At 37.1% G+C, this 18,095-nt stretch overlaps 1 long non-coding RNA gene across 3 annotated transcripts; it reads left to right on the top strand.

Annotated features, from left to right (window-relative positions):
- Positions 1–1,600: 1,600 nt before the first annotated feature.
- LOC136224154 (uncharacterized) lies at positions 1,601–6,363 on the top strand. 3 transcript variants are annotated; one of them, XR_010686306.1, is made up of 6 exons: positions 1,601–1,736; positions 2,244–2,398; positions 3,211–3,405; positions 3,753–4,098; positions 4,187–4,291; positions 5,677–6,363. It is a non-coding gene; the product is annotated as an uncharacterized lncRNA (long non-coding RNA). The 3 variants fall into 3 exon arrangements; XR_010686305.1 differs by having other exon boundaries at positions 3,753–4,064; XR_010686307.1 differs by having other exon boundaries at positions 1,613–1,736; positions 2,230–2,398; positions 3,753–4,064.
- The last annotated feature ends 11,732 nt before the right edge of the window (positions 6,364–18,095 follow it).

The following is an 18,095-nucleotide window of genomic DNA, read 5'->3' on the forward strand; positions in this document are numbered from 1 at the left end:
TGATATTTGATAAAACTGAAAATTAAGTATTGAAAAAAAAGCTAGGAGAACCTGCTATTATGTTTAATATTCAAAATAGAGCATTATCCTGCTTTTATTTTTTATTTTTGAATTTTCGTTGTTTTATTTTGATGAGATGATGATATTCATATTGTTGGTATATAGTTATAGATATTAATGGCAGATCTAATTCCAGGAAGATAAATTCCAATACTGAGAGTCACCATGGCATTCGAAATGAAGGAAGCTCTTCCAGAGGGCAGGTGCAAAACATGCTAGCTATGTGGTTCAATGGGATGAAGCAATGGAACTTAAGCCACATAAAGAACGAGAGTAGCGAAAGAATTACAAAATCTTCATAGGGAGGGTGTTTCTTACTATAATGTGGTACAACAGCCGCTCCCTCGCATCAAACCATCTTTTACTATAAGCGTTTCACGCTCACCGCACCAAATGATGTCTTTCTTTTTAAAATCTACTATCTGACAGCTCTCTGATGACCTGAGGATGATAACAAACGTCAAAAAAGAGGTCGGAGTTCCAGCAAACCCTCTCTGATACCTTAGTCAGACAAATACTTAGCTAAGCATTTAATAACATGAAAGCAATGAGAATGAGTGAGAATATATAGGGTTACTTACCTTTAACTTTAACTACCAAGCTATTTACAGGCAACAAAGTGTGTACCTGAACAAGTTACAACGTTTAATTGGTCTACGGACCCTATATTTCCTTTCTGTGAGAAATGTGAACTTGGGGAACGTGTCTTTGAAATCCTGGCTAATTATCGGTCCACAGGTCACCCTAGGCAACTCCTGAAGAGACTCCTAATGCTTTGTAGCTGAAGAGAAGTGTGTTCATGAGCCTTAATAAGATGGGGCCCAAATGTTGGCTTCGGAATACACGGTCGAAGCCCATTGACTTAAACCTCATTCAAATAAAACCATATGAGTTAGTATCAAACTCGATTATATCTGGCCCGATCCCTGCACATAAACATGTCTAAGCTTAGCAGATAAAAATTATTAGACAAAAATACCCTCCGAGTTTAACATTATACCAAAAACATTCTTTTTCCTAAAAGAAAAATGCAACAAAATAATCCTAACAAAAAAATGTCACAAGCATTATTTTGTCCCAAATCAGTTTACAGTCTCCAAATTGTGAAAGACCAAAATCACTTCTATTTCCATCAATAATATTTGAAGTATGTAGTTAAATATTTTTCCAAAGAAATAGTTAAAAGAGTATATATGTAAATTATAAAAAAAAAAGATAAAAAGAGTATATATATGTTTTATAGCGGTATTCAAAAATTAAATTTAAAGCTAATGGATGATGAAGGGGGTAATATTTCATCTATGAGAATATTCTAGAGGTCAAATGTTATCAAATAATAACAGAGGGACCAAATGACAAAATATTGGATACTACATGGACCAAATAAATGTTTAATCTTAAAATAAAATGATTCATGTACAGAAACCCTACGAGATAAAAGTTAATTACAAATCTAACCTTAGACAATGTCTAACCCTTCCAAATCTCATATATAAATAAACTGATTACTTTTACAGAAACCCTAGCCTCTCAAATCTCATATAGGTGCAACTCTCCACAAAAAATATATTGTCTTCTTTAATCATATCGAGTTCGAATTTGTTAGGATTTCTATGGATCATCAACATAGGTGAGAAAGTCTTGTTCGTTGCTCTGCCTGTGATTTTCAAGGAAATGTACGTATACTCTCTCTGTACTTGTATATATGTGAATTTGATGCAATACGAAACTATTTCTACAAATTCCTGCACTGATTTTTAGTTTGTTTTCTAATCTACCCAAAGCTCCTAATTTTTAATATATGGCTTTCCAATTTGAACTTTGAGCTCCATCATTGAGTTTAAAATATAATGTTTCTCAATCCAAATTATTTTGGTTTTGGATTTATTTTTTTCCCTTCTGAAGTTTGCAAATTTCTCAATAGATTATTTAGGTTGTAAACTAGATTTTTAACTTACAAACACAAAAAGAGTTAGGTAAGGAAATGGCTATTGAGGCACGGAAGGACTTCATTAAAAAAATATATATATCAGAACTCATTGACAAATTTGAACAGATCTATCATGGAATATTTAAAAAATGAAAAGAAATTGGAACAGATAGGGAAAAATATGAGTTGATCTAGACAACAGCTGATTTAAACAGGAAAACATGATGATTTTAGTATAGTTATTGTTGTGCAGGGAAATGGATGCTGAAGAAAAGGATAATCAATGTCAAGATGTGAGTGTTTCAATAGGTCTTGTAGGCACTTATACCAAATCAGAAGGAGAAAAAAAAACGATATTCTAGTATTGATTGCAGAACGTCGCCGGCGAAAACTATTAATCGGTTGCAAGTAAGTTGAGTTTTTGAGTGCTATTTTCTTGTTTATGTTAACATGTCTCTTACTCCTGAAATTTGCATTATTTAAATGACAAATGATCAAAAAAAAAATTGAGAACATTTGTTTTATTGTTTGGTTCATTATATTGTAAGTTGTATGACCAAATTTCTTTGTTGTACAATGCTATTATTGAGTTGAGTTTAGAATACAATAGTTCATCTCTCTCAGCTCTAGCTTGTTATAAATTCTCGAACATCTTTTGTTGGCTGGCATATTTATAAAAAAAAAGTCATAAAAGTAAAACCTCTTGGAAGGAGGTGGATTTTCTTATGCAATTTTCAGATTTAAGACTTGAACTCATAAAAATAAACCCATATAATTTTTTCTTAACAGCACTAAGATTCATGTTTTTTTTTATATTCAAGTTCAACACATAGAAAACTCAAAAAGGCTTCCATTTACAATTTTTTAGGGAATATGAGAAGAGGAAAGAAGAAGATGATATGAAGATATGTTAAATGGACCTAATAGTATAAAAGAGAGTGCTTTTTAAATACCTTTTAATTTTCAATACCTTTTAGGACCTATGAGTTTTGAAGAATACTAATATTGAAATTTCTCTTTTTTAGTATCATTCAAATGTCTTTTTCTATTAATGGAACATGAGTTGAAATTAATGGATACTAAATGTGATAATGTCTGCATCAACATGGTTAAAAGCCATAGAAATACTTACAAATAAATGATTTTAGAATTGAACGTGAAAGGAACATGAGTTGAAATTATTGGATTTTTGGCTGACCAATGCCAGCAACTTTTGGCAGCCGTCCTGGTCTCTTTGCAGGAACAACCAGAGGAGCACCGACAGCTGGAGCAGTCATGGCACCTGGAGTTGTCAAGGCAGCAGCTTTCTTCAGACGACCTCTAGTTCTTCCATTTTATGACTTCTCAATTGTACCCAATTGTATTTTTTTCATAGCAAGCACCTTATTGAACTCTTCATGCTCTTTTTGCCCCAAGTAAGTTATTCTCTTTTCAAATTAAGCACTCCATCAATGTCTTTTAGAGTCACTTTCAATTGTTTTTCCTTTGAAGGAAACTCCAAAGAGAATTTCTCTATCCACTTTCACTACAAAAAAAGAGGGCTTTAGCAACCTTTTTCAAAACCGCCCCATGGGCTTTATGAAAAGAAGTCCATTTGAACAGCCCATATAAGATAGAGTCCTTAGGCCCATTCCAACATATCATCTGATTTTAGGTTTACTCTGATTTTAGATTTACTTTGAATCACCGATATACTTTCTTCTTCCTCAACTCATCTGGTCTTTCTTGGTCTTTCTTCTTCTTCTTCTTCTCCATCGTGCAGTTCTCCATTCCTAAACCTCTATTCTTACAAATGTATTTTTGTTGAGCGATTATACTTGAAGACGCGCTACTCTCATTTCAGAACCATAGTGAGATGTGGTCGATGAGCAATCTGCGATCCTGATGCTGGCTAATAGGGACCAAGGGAGAGAGAGAGATCAAGAGCTCTTATTCCTCTCACTGACTCCATCCAGACTCATCCAACGGAGGCCACACAAATTCTTTTGAGCTCTTGTGAAAAATCCAATGTTTAGAAGATCAGATTTATCTAATGATCTTATGTTTGGGTATCTACCTCGGCTTTGTATTGCAGGTACGGTTGATTCTCCTCAAGTTTTGGATGACAAGTACGGTAGATCTTTAAACAAATCAATTGTGTAAGTGTTACAATATCGAAGTGAAATTTTTACTGAATAATTCTGATCAATTGTTCAGGTTTCTCAAATTCAGTAAATGAAGAACATAAAGAAGAGTAGATTTCATCAAATGATTCGCTACTTTAGGTTTCTCCAATTCTACGGTAGACCTTGATTTGATAAGGTGAGCTAGGAATTCATTTGTTAAATAACTATGTCTTTGGCTTTAGTTATATTAGCACTTGTTAAATAACACTTGTTAATCTTCTGAAATTTGGGGTTGTGTGCATCTTTGAACTAAATTGCTGTAATGGATTGATTTCTGAGGATTCTCTGTTCTAGTCATTATCTGTCAGTGGGCTTTGCAATTTCGGTCTTTAATTTGATATTCATCTTAGCTTGTGATTATCTATTACTTTCAATTAATTCTTTTAATTTATTTACTTGTTGCAGTAAATAGATGTATATGACAAACTTTATTGTCATGAATGCACTTCATTAGTGGGAAATTAACGATTCAAAATTTTATTAGCTACATTTCCTACTTTCTTGGTTAGATTTTATGAGCCACTGCTTTTTAAGGGATTCATGTGTCATGAATGTTTTTTGATTGTTAATCTTTTTATTTCTACTTAGGAGGTTTATTGTTAATCAAGGATTTAAAAACTAATTCTATCGAAATTGATTAAGAAATGCCACCCAACATTATGAAAACAGTGCATTTATGGTGTTTATAATATATAAATATTGGGAAGGATTTCTAATAAAGCATACTTCACTTTTCCCTTCTAAGAAAGAACCTTCCTTAGTCTGGTAAACTGAAAACACCATCCCATGCTAATTAACTACTATAATTATTGTATTTTCATATAATTGTTCTCTCTCACTTTAGGATTTTCCAGCTGGTTTCAGTTTTTATTCTTTTCATCTCTAGCATTCATAATTATATCTTTATATAAACCTTGCCTGCGGCTTTTTCCCCCTCTCCATTGCAATTTCCCAACCTCTGAATTCCTCTTACTCAGGTAACTGCAATTCTATCATTCTATTCATGAACTCGATCATAATGTGATTTTTTCAATTGTAAAACCCATCTTCAGATTTTCTTTTCTTAATTAAATTAATCTCCTTTCTTCATAGCTATTTCTCCTTTGCCAACTTTAGTGCTTGTTTAACATGTGGGAGCGGTTGTAGGATGAGCTGGTCTAGATATGTTTTATTGCTTTGTCTTCATGCACATTGTGTGGCTGTCTTTATTTATTTCTTTTAATATTCAGGACAATATGAATTTGTTTTCTTTATCACATTCCCCAGAGGAAGCACTGAACTTCAATTGGGGATCTTAAGCTAGGCATTAGTGATTTTCTACTTTTCTTTCTTTATTAAGTTATGATTTTGCATGTTTTGATTGATTTTGGTTGTTCAGTTTTGTGTTTTTGGAGAAGGGTTTAGGTTTTTGAACTTGTTTTCCTTGCTTGTTTTGTGTTTTGACGAGTGAATCTTACACTACCATTTCAATTGAAGTTATGCTGCATTGTTTAGTGTAATTTAAGGCTATTTGGTTTTCAGTGTAGGGGTTTATGCTTCAATGGAGATGAAATGGGAATTGAGGGATTTCAAGGAAGAAATGGTAGGGAGTAAGTTTCATCAAGTCCATGAAGCAGCTTCTTCCGTTCTCTCCTTAACTCTCCAATTTAGAGAATACGAGAAACAATTTGAAGTGGCTAAGGATACTTTACTAAAGCAAGAGGAAGAACTCCGAGAAGGAGAAGAAGAAGTTGCAATTAAGTTAAGCAGGATAAAGGAAAGGGAAGATGAGATTCAGAAACAGGAAAAGGAATTTCAGGAGCACAATTCGGAGGACAAGAAAGTGATTCCGGTTCAGAAGGAGGTGGAGGACTGGAGTAGGATGCTTATTATGAAATGGAAGGATTGGCGCAAAAGGAGCATCAGGAGTGTATTCAGGATCTTACTGCGAAAAAGAAGCAATTGGGTTCGCTTATGAAGTCTATTGAAGATCGGAGTAAAAAGTGTTGGAATATCTTTAACGTGATTTGCAAAGATTAGTCTTTGCTATAAAATAGGTCTTTATCTTTTTGTTTGTTAATAAACCTAGTTTTAGGAACTAGATAAGTTTTGAAGTGTTCTTAGTTTGGTAGGATTTGGCTTCCTGATTTTTCTCTAGTTTGTTAACAGATTTTTTAGACTTTATAAGCTGTACTTTCTCTTTTGTTTTCAATAAGAACGTTCACTGCATTTTCAAAAGCAATAAGTAATTTTAGGTTTCTGATTTTACAATTGGTATCACAGCTTTCGAAAGGGGCCTGATTGAGTGATTAAACACGTGAGAGTTGGAGTGAAAAACGAGTGTGTGCGAAAAAAAAGGAGTGAGAAATGGCAGCTGAATCAAGTAATTTTACAGCTCCATGTGTGCCAAAATTTGATGGGGACTACGATAATTGGAGTTTGGTCATGGAAAACTTTCTTCGTTCAAACGAATTCTTGAGTGTAATTCAAGTGGGTTATAAGGAACCCGGAGATAATGAAATGCTGCCAGCAGTAGAAAAAAAAAGGCACTGGAGGAAGCAAAGCTCAAAGATCTGAAAGCAAAGAATTATTTGTTTCAGGCTATTGACAAGTCTATTTTGAAAACTATCACCAGAAGGAGTAGCAAAGCAACTGTGGGAGTCGATGAAAGTAAAGTACCATGGAAATGAAAGGGTGAAGCGTGCTCAGCTGCAAAGGCTTCGGAGAGTGTTCGAAACCTTGGAGATGAAGATGGGTGAATCTATAACTGACTACTTTGGAAGGGTAATGGTCACAACAAACGATATGAGAAATTGTGGAGCAGATATGGATGATGTCAAGATTGTCGAAAAAATAATTCGAACATTAACAGAGTTCCCTGCTTGTGCATGAGCAAAAGGTACGACGTAAGGGAGCTGAAGAACAAGTGCTAAAAGTTGAATATGACTACAACTATGGGCGGTGTGGCAGAGGAAGAAGTAACTTTGCAAGAGGAAGCAGCAATAGTTCAAGAGGAAGAGGGAGAACCAGACAAAGCTTTAATAAAGCCACCATCGAATGCTTCAGGTGTCACGAGCTCGGGCACTTCCAATACAACTTTCCCAACTTTGAAAAGGCAGCAAACTATGTCGAATTCGATGAAGGTGAAGAGCTGCTCCACAAAGGATTGTCGGTCACATGCAAGTTGAAAAAACTTTATCAAGTTTGAATAATGTTGTGCATTTACACGGAAATTGCACCTATATATATGATTGAAGTTTGAGTATGTAACATATGAAAATAAAGAACCTTTTATTCATGTTAATGAAATTCTATTCTTTCAAGTACTTATCCATACTAGTTATATTATTTATGATTTACGATTAATTAAATTGTTTCCGCTAAATTAGTCGTAATACCTCCAACAAGTGGTATCAGAGCTTAGTCGGTCAAGTGGCTAAATCAAAAATTTCCCTTTACTCCCAATAACCAATTCCAGCAAAAATATTATTTCTCTCCATGGCAGTCACCAACTCAACACTCGTTGTCCCAATTTTCAACGGTGAAAATTATGATTTTGGGAGCATCAAATTCAGAACCATACTGCGTGCTTCGAATTTGTGGGATATTGTATAACAAGGAATTCCACAAAATTCTCCATCAGCAGAAGAAGAACCAACTCCAGATCAGCAAAAGGAATGGACTCGGAAAGATGCAGATGCACTAGCAAAAATTCACAATGCTGTTGCAGACTCAATTTTTTCAAGAAACATGAATGTCACTACGGCTAAACAAGCTTGGGAAATATTGAGAGATGAATTTCAAGGGATTGCCAAAGTTCGCAACATCAAGCTCCAAACTCTTCGGAGAGATTTTGAGAACCTTAAAATGAAAGATGGCGAAGGTATCAAAATCTACTCGTCAAGAGTTAATGAAGTTGTGAACCAGCTACGAGGTTATGGAGAAGATATTAGTGATCAAAGAGTTATCCAAAAACTCTTGATTACACTAACTGAAAAATTTGATTCAGTCGTCAGCGTTATCGAATCCAATTATCTTTCACAAACATCAGTCACCGAAGTACTAGCCACTCTACAAGCTCATGAAGAAAGAATTTGCAGACGAGCATAAATTCATTCCGATGAAGCTTTGCAGTCCAGACACAAAAGTAAATCCTCTTCTTTGAAATTAAAAAATAAATCTGAAGGAAAAGGAGGCTAAAATTCGGGAAATAGTTGGAAATCCAAAGACGGAGACAAGAAAGGGAAATTTCCTCCTTGTGGCATATGTCAACTTACAAACCATTTGGAGAAAAATTGCTCGTGGAAAGGAAAACCCAAATGCAATTATTGTCACAAATTCGGTCACACCAAAAATGATTACAGAAACAAGCCACAACAGCAAGCTGTAGCTAGTCAAGAGACTCAAGATGAAGAAGATCAATTGTCCGTTGCTTGTCAAGCTATTACAGAAAATAAAGATATGTGGTTAATACAAAGTGGATGCACTAACAATATTACTAAAGACTCTCACATCTTCACCAAACTAGATGAATCTGTTCAAGTTCCAATTACAGTGATGGGCTTTTTGAAGATTCCCCAAACTGCAAAGGGTCGCCCTTCGATAATGGGCTTTTGAAGATTCTTAGTCGTATGAGATTTTTTTGCATGAACCTGGAAATTGTGACAGGATTCTACCAGCTTCTAAGCATCAAGTTTCGTCGTGGGCCAATAAAATCCTGCTAGTCTAGACTTGTTCAAAATGGAGGCGGATGCTTCATGAGCTCCGCAAGTACCCTCGTGTAGCTCCTTGAGGATCTGTCGTCCCTCTTCCGTCGTGACACACTTCAACCAGGGATGTCCAAAAGATTTTCTGTATAGGCAATCATTTATTATGGAGAAATAAGCTGCTTTTCTTACCGTCCACCGAGCTTCTTCTTTGTCTTGAGGCAAAGTTTCATCTACAAGATACTGGCGGATGGGTGATCTCCAATCGCTTTCAACGGACGTTAAAAGAGATACAGTTTTTAAGGCAAATGCTGGTGCCGTCTTGACTTCGAATGGGCATTGTAGGTCCGCCCATTACTCTTTACTAGAAGCCAGTTTAGCGAGATGGTCATCTTCTGTGTTTGATCCCCGAGGCACATAGACTATCTCCCACTTGGTTTCCTTGATCTCAAGGTAGCTCAGTAGCGTTTTGACCTCTTCTACATATTTGGCCAGGATGTCATCTTTCACTTCAAAGTTCTTGATCACCTGATTGACCATGAGCTTAGAATCGCTATAGATCACGATCCGCTTGGGTGTAATCTCCTTAAACAGGCGTAGCCCCAATATTAAGGCCTCATACTCCGCTGCATTATTTGTTGCAGGAAAGTCTAACTTTGCTGCATAATGTAGTTTTATATAATGCGGCCCTTTGATCACGATGCCTATCCCTGCACCTTCAACAGAAGAAGCCCCATCAGTGTACATCGTCCATTCTTCAACCTTAGATTTGGGGAGATTCACGCCTTCTTCAGTGAATTCATTCACAAAGTCTGCCAAGACTTGGCTTTTCAGGGCTGATCTACCTTCATAACGGACATCAAACTCACCTAGGCGGATTGCCCATTCCATCAATCTCCCTGAAGTCTCTGGCTTTTGCAGTACTTTCCTCATGGGTATACTAATGCGGACAATGACTGTATGAGCCTGGAAATAAGGTCTAAGGCGAATCGAAGTGGTGACAACGGCCAGTGCCATCTTATCCAATTTTGAATATCGTGTTTCGGCGTCTTTTAGAACTTTGCTCACATAATAGATTGGATACTGATGGCCGTCTTTTTCCCTTATCATGACAGTACAAACTACTTTATCTGTAACAGAGACATACATGTAAAGATTCTCACCTTTCAATGGTCTGCTCATCAGAGGAGGTTCCATGAGGAAGCGTTTGATTCCTTCGAAAGCTTCCTTACAATCTTCATTCCATTCAAATGCTTTCTGTTTTTTTATCACTTCATAGAAGGGTAGGCATTTACGAGCTGAGCATGAAATGAACCTACCTAAGGTGATGATACGCCCATTAAGACGTTGTACCTCTCTAACATTTTGTGGCATCTTCATATCCAGAACAGCTTGAATTTTGTCTGGGTTTGGACTTACCCCCTTCTGGATGATCATGAATCCTAGGAATTTTTCATAAGTCGCCCCAAAGGTGCATTTCTCCGGATTCAATTTAATATTGTGCTGCCGAAGGACCCCAAGGACTTCCCTTATATCATCCGCATGCTTCTCCACGGTGGTACTCTTGATGATCATATCATCTACATAGACAGAAAAGTTGACACCTTTTCTCCCTTCGAATATTTTATTCATCATCCGCTGGTAAGTTGCCCCTGCATTTTCTAGTCCAAAGGGCATGACCTTAAAGTAATAGGTCGCTTGGTGTGTCACGAACGAAGTTTTGATCCTGTCAGATGGCTCCATCGGGATCTGGTGATAGCTCGATTTCACATCAGTGAAGGAATACATGGCGTGTCCCGCGGTTCCGTCTACTAAGATATCAATACACGGTAAAGGGTAGTTGTCATTAGGACAAGCTTTATTGAGATCTGTGAAATCAATACACATACGGTATGATCCGCCTGCCTTCTTGACTAGCACAATATTCGCTAGCCATTGCGTATAAATTACTTCCTCGATGGCATCCGTCTTCTTGAGTTTAGAAATCTCTTCCTCAATCACCTTCTGTCTCTCAGGACCATGATTCCTCCATTTTTGTGCTATCGGGACCGCGTCCTCGGCGATATTAAGTTTATGAGTAATCACATCCGGACTAATCCCTGGAAGGATCTCATCCTTCCATGCGAAGACATCTTCCGACTTGAGGAGAACCTTTTTAATACCTGCCTTAATCTCATCTTTTAGCCCTATAGTGATTCGTACCTGCTTTCCATTTGCCATAATAAACATCTCTGTATCTCCCAGGGCCATTGTTACAAGTTCCTCCTCTTCATCATCCTTAGACTGTGGGCGAATCGTCAAGGATGCCGAACATGTCTCCTGAGCACCTCTTTGGTTCCCTTTGACCATTACCCCTCCCTTGGCAGTCCCAAGATGACATTATAAGCCAACTGACCATCCATAATGGAGAATTCCAGATCTCCCTTCCAGACTTGATCTTCATCTACCAACTCGCATTCCAACATTACCTGCCCTTTCGTCTGGATTGTGTGTCCTGTTACTCCCAGGATGTCTACAATGGTGGTCTCCACCTGGATAGGATCGATCTTGAGCTTGGCGAATGCCCCTCTTGTAATGACGTTGCATGAACTGCCAGTTTCGATCATTACTCTTTTCATTTCCCATCCCTCCACCATCATGGTGATGACCAGAGCATCTGCGTGAGGAGAAACCTCTGGGCCTACATCCGCGAAAGGGCGGTTGAGTGACATCCTGTCAAGAGCAGTGGTTTTAGTCTTCTTTAGCGCAGGTTGATATCCTAGTCCACCCGCTATGACATTAATGACCCCTTTCGCCTTCTTTCTCGGATCATCTCTTGGTTTATCACCGTCTCCTTTCTTGTTATCATTTTGGACAAACCTGTCCAACTTTCCCCTTTCGATAAGCCTTTCTATCTCCCTGGCTAACTCCCAGCATGCATCCGTCTCATGACCATTCCTCCTGTGGTACTTGCAATAATTTTTAGGATTTTTCCCCATGTTGGTGTACTCCCCTCCTTTTGGTTCGGGGTATGAAATGCTCCGTTTGTGCTGGCTGTTCTCTATCCACATTAGCACTTCACTTTTGGAGGCATTTAATGGTGTAAACGACGGCATGTATGCGGATTTGTTCCTAGATCCTGTTCGCCTACCTCAGGATGATGAATCAGGGAGTTTTTCCTTGTCCCGTCTACGAGATTCGCCTTTGTCTCTCTTGGGTGGAGATACAGACTCTCTGCGGATGTTGTCAACCTCCATGAAATCCTTGCATCTTTCTATCAGCTCTGCCATATTTCTCGGTTTGTTTCTGATTAGATCCTCTTGTAAGCTTTTACATGTTCTTCACTAGCGCTTCCACTGCCATGGAGACATCCACATCAATAATGCAGATACACAACTTGTTGAAATTATCGACATACTACCGAAGGGGTTCATTCTCTTTTTGTTTCAACACAAAATTCTCGACTTAACTGATCCCAGCTATCTATCGATCCTGGGGGAAGGGACTGGAACCAGTCGTAGGCAGGACCTTTCAGCGTAGTGATGAACATCCGACACAGCACTGCCTCACTGGCCTGACTAAAGCCAAGCAACATGTGGTACTTCCTTGCATGGGCTTCAGGATTATCCTCAACTGAGTAGACTTGGATGTTGGGAATCTTAAAGTGCCTCTCAGTTTCCTCAGCCTCGATCCACGCAGTGAAAGGCGAATCACGGTTGGCGAATGGGTTATGCCTGGCATTCTCCTCGTTTTGACGGCGTATCTCGGCTCTGATCTGCTCCGCGATAGTACCTCGATCCTCCCTAGGACGCCTTTTGCTCGGAGGTCTACTTTGAGAAGACGAATAGCTAGAATCGGAGGATGGATCTGATGGTGACCTTCTACCACCTCCGCCACGTCCGCCTGTAGGAGCTCGCCTATTTTCTCCTTGGTTTGGCAACGGATGTTGCCTATCCTGTCGAGGTGACCTAGCTTGCCGCTCGCTTCTCCTTCGGTTAGATGCTGGAGGAGATCTACCTCGCCGGGATGATCTACGCTCAGGGCGAGAAGGGGATTGAGATCGCTCCTTTCCATGCGTCTTCTTACATTTCTTATGCCTCCGACCCTCCTGACCGCCAATGGTGATCCCAGGGTTTGCGGTGCCCCTAGGAAGAGCTGGATCATTCCTTTGACTCCCTTCTGGTATCTCAGAAAACAGCCTTCGATTCAACGGTTGGCTACTGGGGAGCACTGGATTAACAACTGTGGAGTCCGCAGGGTGAGAAAGAAAAAACGACGAGTCACGAGCATTGGGTCCTATGAGAGTATTCTGCCATTGTGATGGTGTAGGAGCTGGAGGAGGACGATGGAGGTTCAATGGGGGAACTGTCAGGTAAGACCTTAGTCGACTCTCCATGGCGGGTCCATGTTCTCTTCCGATGGACCCCGCGCTAATTTCGATGAAAGAGTCAGGTGACATGCTCCCTTCTCAATGCACGGTTGGTGCATCGGGATCAACACGGCCAGTGTTCGTAACGGGATTAGTTGATGGTGTTACGGGTGGTATTTCTGTTCCTGTTGAGGGATTGGACCCTCCGCTTGTCATGTTTAAAACGTGAACGAAATCCTTATTAAGTTAGGATTCCACCTTCACCGTACCAATTGATAACCAATGATGAATTTCCGATTAACTTCCTTCCCTGTGGGGGCGTCGTTGGTTTCGACAGGGGGAAGCTCCGATGCCAAAGTCAGTATGGAAAAGGGAGAATAAACTATATTGACAAGGTAGGGTTTAAGAGAGAGAATGAATGTGTACCTCAATAGCTTGGGGTGCAAGCTATTTATAGTCATATGATCGTAACTCTCAGTAACCAAAAAGTCTCCATTAATGCCTCATTAATGGCGGTTACGGATCACCTTTAAGTATGGCAGTTAGCTCATTAACGGTCCATTAATTGTCTTTATGGGGATCGGCTCAACCGTTCGCTAGGCGGATCGAGGCATGATGGCGGGTCTCACGTAGTTTTGACTACGGATCTCATATGGCAGAGTCTAGGTGATCCGCCACTCGAATGACTTGCTTGATACGCCATTGCTTCCCTGCCGCTCCCAATACGCTGTCGTTTTGGTAAATATCCTCTTTGATCCCGTGGAGAATATCTCGATGTTATCACAAGTGTAAAGATTGGAAGAAGACTCATCGTGGAATTCCCAAATCATGAAAGAAGAGAAAGCAAACTGGTAAATGAAAATGAATTAGAGATACCAAACCCTTACTCTTCAAACTAAGAGAGCGCGGCGGCATTCTCCTCTTCATTGCCATTTTACTATGGGAAAATCGTCAATCGAAATGGGTTTTGATCGAGATCCCACTCAAACCTCTCTCTTTCTAATCACAGTGGTAGAAGATGGCTGCGGCGGCTGGAGTTGAAGAAAGCGCACCAAATATAGTAGAATGTCTAGATCTTTAGGGAGTTCAAGCAACCCCAACTAAACAATCTAGAAGACTATAAAAACCTTGTTGGGTTGGATTCTGCTTTTAACACAATTAATTTAGGGTAAATTACATGAATATCATAAGTAAAAAATTACAACTAAGTCATATTACAAAACTTAATTCTTAATATGTCATTATTTTCTATATATTATGATTTTATACTATAATTTAAAAATTCTAAACTACAATTCATAAATCACAAACCCTAGAAAATATATTTTGAACTTCTAATTTATAAATTTCAATCCTTAAAATATATTAAAAGCACTGATTTTATTAGTTTGACATAATCTAAAATTATGACTTGACATAGTTGCAAATAGATTTTAAAAGATGAATTTCTGTGTAATTTTCCCATTAATTTAGGTCTTAATAAATTATGTTAACTTTTTCTTTGAAAACATTATATTTAATTTAAATTAACCAATTAACTCTTTGGAAGTTTTTATTAGTCACTCAACTTTCTTAAAATTATTATTAGATTTCAAAACTTTCTTAAAGTGTACGCATTTTAATATTTTCAAAATCGCCCATTACTTCGCCACGTGGTTTTTAGTGGCTTAATAGATGACTTTAAACCGATTCAGTAACTAAATTGGACAACATAGAAGTGTAGGGAATAATTGATTTTTTTAGACAAGTAAAAGAGGCGGGTGATGTATTAAGCCATTATTTTATGGAAAATTTATATTTTTGGATACATAAATTAATCATCAAGACAACTTAAATATATATTTTTGTAGAAAGCAAACTGATGAGAATGTACAACACTAGCTTTGTATGGGAGAGGCACAAGCTTTGATTCCTTGCATCTCCAAAGTTGATATTTTTTTTTGGTTAAGGTGAAAAAATACCCCTAACGTTTTGGGTCCAATTTTACCACAAACGTCTAAAATCGTGCAGTTTTACACTTAACGTTGGAAGCTAAGAGTAATTTTACCCCAACCTTGATAAATTGGGTCAATTAAAGAAATAATTCATCAAACTGTCTTCTCGGTCATGAATCTTGTCATCTACACTTCACACGTGCGGCATTTATCAATAACAAATCACATACATATGTTGGGATGTGAAAAAAATAAAAAAATAAAAAAAATATATAGTCTTTTGTACGAATTAGACAAAAAAAATTCAAAAAAAAAACCGAATTTATAAATATTAATCTCCAATACTATTATTAAATTACAAAAAACATGAAATCATTTTTTAAAATGAATTGATATGCAATTTGTATAAAATATTGTCTAAAATTGACCCAAATTATCAACGTTAGAGGTAAAATTACTCTTGGCTACAAACGTTAGGGGTAAAATTGCACCATTTTAGACGTTATGGGTAAAATTGATAATGACCCAAAACGTTAGGGGCATTTTTACACCTTAACCCTTTTTTTCTATTCTCATACTAAAATAAATTGTAAACTAAAATGCGTTATTTTATACATCAGGCCAAATTAATACTTCATAAAAAACTTAAGACCAGTTTGTTACCTTATACCTAATTAATATGAATTGCTACTATAATTAGTTGTTGTTTAACCATTGTTTGTTAAGAAGTTCTCTTCTTTATTTGGGCTTAATGCTTCTCCAGCTCATTGAATGTCTTATTTACCCCCTTAACTCTATAAAAATGATATTTCTCACCCTATTAACTTGTTCAAATTTGTCATTTTACCCCTGCTCAACTCATCGAATGTCATATTTACCCTCTTAACTACATAAAAGTGGTATTTCTCACCTCTTATGATCCTATTTATCCCCTTTAACTCCATAAAAATGATATTTCTTACCCTTTGTAGTGTAAAATTAATATGACTTATTCAAATGAGTTTGAAGGTATATTTTTTTAATATCAAATTTTTATTTTGTTTTAATTTGATAATTATATTGACCCTTCATGTGTTTATTACAATAATATTTTATACAATAATTAGCTAATCAAAATTTAACTAGCCAAAAAAGATGAAAAGAGAAAGAATGAATAAAAGATACAAATAAGAAGAACATTAATATAAACAAGTTAAAGATATTATATGTAGGGATAAGGTACCAAAATAGGTCTATGGTTTTTGGGAAAGTATCAATTTAGGTTCCACGTACAAAATCTCATAAATATAGGTTTAACGTTTAAAAAATGTTATCAATTTAGATCTCGATAACGGATTGTAAGGGGTGAAAAATACCATTTTTATGGAGTTAAGGGGGTAAACAGGACATTATATGAGTTGATGTGGTGAGTGGACAAGTTGAGGAGGTGAGAAATAACACTTTTATGGAGTTAATGAGGTAAATATGATATTCGATAAGTTGAGGGGGTAAAATGATCAATTTGGACAAGTTAAGAGGGCTGAGAAAGCATTAGGCCTTTTTGTTTGTCAAGAGGTTATCTGTTTTAATATAAGAGGACTTATTTGATGATTTGAATAGATTAAGAATTCAATTGAAAACTGAAGTATAGAAGAGGGGTTGAATTGAATTTTACGCCTAATATTAATTAGTAAATTTTATTTTTTCTTATTAAAAATTATATATATACTTAGATTGGGTTATATGGATGGATTTAATTAACATGTGATTTTTAGTCATAGTCCACCTAAATTAATAACGGTCTAGGTCAGGGTTGGGTTAAGCTTTTTTACATAAAAACATATTGGGTTTAGTCCGATGGTTTACCTCAGTCTGCAAAATAAATCAATTCATTTCACAAGAGACCTAGAATAAAAAAATTAATGATAATTTTTACCTTAAAAAGTTTACAATTTATCATCGCCAAGTTTCATTTCTTTCTCATTTATCAAGTTTGCCCCTCACTCCTCATGTTTACTCCAACCTTGGCTAGCTAAACTCCTTTGCAGCAGCAAGTCATAGCTTGCCTATTTTAGTCTGAAATTGGAGTTATGATTGAAGAAAACTCACTGAAATGTGGGGCAAATTCTCCATAAGTTAGGAGAGTTGTTGTGGACATTGGTTTAGGTCCTTGGTTTGAGCTCCCATAGTGGTCCTTGCTTAATATTGGCATTGTCAAATGTCAATAGAAAAAATAAATGCTCCACACATATAATACAAGGTAATTTTTTTTTTATTTCCCACTTAGATAATAAAGTTAAATTTTAATTTTGAATTCTCACTTAATACAGTTATAACATATTTTATATACTTCTCATATAAAATTTAGGGTCACCATGGAGATTTAGTGGGGGAAGTACGGGAACTCCTACAGTTAGGAGTTAGTAATAACCAATAAAAAATGTAGGAAACAACTAGCATTTTCAAATTTTCACTAAGGTAACACTAAAATTTATATTGTTTGAAAACGTTAAGATTGAATTTGCACTATTTCATACATTAAGGTTAAATATGAAAAAACACTTTCAAAATGTTGATGAAGGGAATTTATAAAAATCTATTTTTTTTTTTGGTAGAAAAGGAAAGGAAAGCAAAGCAAAACAAGCAACTACACCGGGATTAGCTTAGGAAAGCTAACCCAAATCCTATCCTCTAAAAGAAGAGGAGAAAGAGCGATAGGGGAACGGTAAGGGTAGAAACACCTAACACCCCCTCATGGCCTGCCGCCGCCAAGTGATCTGCAACACGGTTCTGCTCCCGGAAAATGTGGCTGAACTCAAGGATATCAAATGAGGGGCTAAGCCTCTTAATAGCTTTAATAAGGTTGCGGCTATGAAGACCCATGACATGACTATCCAAAATCATATTGATGGCCTCCAAGTTATGTGACTCCACAGAAAGCCTCTTAACACCCAGCCTAATCGCCAGCTGGATTCCAGAGAGAATGCCCCAGAG

Source organism: Euphorbia lathyris, chromosome 3 (genome assembly GCF_963576675.1).
Source record: "Euphorbia lathyris chromosome 3, ddEupLath1.1, whole genome shotgun sequence".
Classification (NCBI taxonomy): Eukaryota; Viridiplantae; Streptophyta; class Magnoliopsida; order Malpighiales; family Euphorbiaceae; genus Euphorbia; species Euphorbia lathyris.